Source organism: Carlito syrichta, unplaced genomic scaffold, assembly GCF_000164805.1.
Source record: "Carlito syrichta isolate Samal-C Ts95f unplaced genomic scaffold, Tarsius_syrichta-2.0.1 Scaffold312069, whole genome shotgun sequence".
Taxonomy (NCBI): domain Eukaryota; kingdom Metazoa; phylum Chordata; class Mammalia; order Primates; family Tarsiidae; genus Carlito; species Carlito syrichta.
This window is the reverse complement of record NW_007256165.1, coordinates 341275-344072: the sequence shown is the minus strand read 5'-3', so window position 1 is coordinate 344072 and position 2798 is coordinate 341275. Positions and strand designations below refer to the sequence as shown.

The 2798-nt window shown below is 49.9% G+C and overlaps 1 pseudogene; it reads left to right on the top strand.

Annotated features, from left to right (window-relative positions):
* The window catches only part of LOC103272011, a 22571-nt pseudogene that overhangs the window by 1155 nt on the left and 18618 nt on the right, over positions 1–2798 (top strand).

Below are 2798 nucleotides of genomic sequence, written 5' to 3'. Positions count from 1 at the left end.
CTTTGCCTACGGTAATATGGGGGAGCTCCGGGCCCCCATGCCTGCTGCACAGCTCCGCCCAGCCCGAGCCACCCACTGCCACGCCGACTTGCGGCTCCGGCCGTCCCACACTCCGCCTCCGCCAGATCGGCCCGGCGGGTGGGTTGGATAACAGCTAGAGCCCCGAGACCAGGCAGAGACAGCGCTGACCCACCCAGCACGCCGGCTCGGCCTAGCTCCACCCACCTGCCGCTTGAGATCTAAGGTAATAAAATCTCTTTGTGCGTTTTAAAACCACTCACTAAGTCTCTAGTTCCTCTGAGTGGTTTCCTTAGCTGTTAGTTCATATGCCCAGAAGAAAACAAAAAGAGCTCTTTTGCTAAAGGTTCGCTCTGATTCTTGGAGCATCAAGCATCTCTGCCCCTGGACCCAAATGATTAGCAGGTAGCATGCCCCTTAAAAGTTGCATGACAGCCGGGCTCGGTGGCTCAGCCTGTAATCCCATGCCTTGGGAGGCTGAGGTGAGTGGATTGCCTGAGCCCAAGGGTTCGAGACCCGCCTGGGCAACTTGGTGAGAGCTCATCTCTACAGTAAATCAAAAAATTAGCCGGGTGTGGTAGCGCACGCCTGTAATTCCAGCTAATTGGGAGGCTGAGGCGGAAGGATCGCCAGAACCCAGCAGGTCGAGGCTGCGGTGGCCGGGAGCGGCCACTGCACTCCAGTCTGGGCGACAGAGTGAGACCCCGACTCAAAAAAAAAAAAAAACAAAGTTGCATGACTTGGCATGTTCCTTTAACTCCTTGGTCTTGGTTTCTTCACCTGTGAAATAGAAATGGTCGTCATGATTCATAAGTTTAAACCTAAATGAGCATCTAGAACACGCCTGGTATATAGTGGTGCTTGATATTGTCAGTCATCATTGTCGTCATTGTTGATGACATCCAAGGCAGTGCAGAGGAATTCTTGCCTCTTGAATCGAGAGTGCCCTATAAAGGCAAGCATGCAGCGCAACTCTCCTCAAGCAAGAAGGAGGGGATGCCACATGGTAACTGAGTGAATGGGGGTCATGAGCCAGGCTCTGGGTACTCCCCAAAGTACTACATTGAGTCATATGAATTGCTGGGGTTCTGGAGAAAATGATAGGTTTCTCTAAGTGTGACACACCTCCCCCATAATCTCAAGCAGAGGAGCCTAGAAATACACTGCTTTCTCAGGTATTCCAGCTCTTCTTACTTATCTCAGTTCTCCTGATGATTCAACCATCGGGCAGAGCTTCAGAATCTACACGTGGCTCCTCTAACTCTCTCAGCTGCCTACTCATCACCTGGGGATCTCATTGCGATGTAAATTCTGACTCAGTTGGTCGGTGGGGTCAGAAATCCTGCATTTCTAACAAGTTCCCAGTTGATACCGTTGATGCTCCTATGAGGAACAGGGCTCTGGAATATTGTCAGCAGAGCTTTGACTGTTCTAGCTCCAGAGATCCCAGGATTAACCCTTTCCCTCACACCATAGGTATATTAAAAAACAAAATAAAACACAGCTGCAGCAGGACAGCAACATCTGTGTCAAACTCCCAAACTCCACCTGTCTGGAAAGTTTCAGATGTTATACTTCTTGCTGCAAGACCATTAAGCATATTAAAAGGGATATTTTCCTTTCTTCACTGATTATTCATTCAACAGATAATTACTGAGCACCTACCATGTGACAGACATGACGTTATGAAGAAAGAGTCCCATCTAAGCCTTGTATTGCAGTCAGAGCGATGGTCAGAAATGAAAACCTGACCCGGTTACTTCTCTTAAATTCTTGTTTCCCTGAGATATAAAGTGGAAGTGCCCTACAATATCATTTAATGCGCTCCAAAACTCGACTTCTACCCTCATCAACAGCTCACCTTACCTCAAGCACTACCCAGTACTAGGGCCTTTCCCGCACCCTTCTCCCTAGTCCTTGCTGACCAGCTTCCAGGCCTGCCCTCTACTCCCTCTGCCTCACTCTTCCCAACCACCCTTGTCACCCCACTGATCACTCATCCTCTTCAAGGTGAAGCTTCCTACTGTCCTTTTCAAGGAGTTTTCTTGGAATCCAGGTGACCTTCCTGAACCTCTTGGGTCCTGACAATTTTACATGGAAATTCCGTCCGTTTCTTTCTCCATGAACTTTAAGTTCCCCACACTAGAGGAATGTCTCAGTCATTTCCCTATCAGCAAATTTTTGCTGAACCGCATTTTGATCTAAGTACTATGCCACCTCGTAGTAACTCTTGCCTGCAGGTTTCCTGTCTGAGATGCGCATAGACCTGACCTGCTTCCAAGTCATTAGTTTTGGCTCCACAGCAGCTGGCAAAGGGCTGGGTCACAGACCGCTGAGGAATGAAAAATGTTCTGGGGCCAGAGTGCGTCATCCATGGTATGCAACATTTTACAGCTCAGCTGTCGGGAAAGAATCAATAACAACCCTATCAGGATGAGGAGAGGAGAATGCCAAGGATGCAAGAGAAGGACAGGAAGACGAGTCACTGATGTTTCCCAAGAACCACGCTACCCTTAGAAATAGAATGCCCGGCTCGGTGGTTCAGCCTGTAATCCCGCGCCTTTGAGAGGCTGAGGTGAGTGGATTGCCTGAGCCTGCGGGTTCGAGACCCGCCTGTGCAGGCGAGACCTCATCTCTACAATAAATCAAAAAAATTAGCCAGGCATGGTAGCACGCGCCTGTAATTCCAGCTACTCGGAAGGCTGAGGCGGAAGGATCGCTGGAGCCCAGCAGATTGAGGCTGCGGTGGCCAGGAGCGGCCACTGCACTCCAGTCTGGGC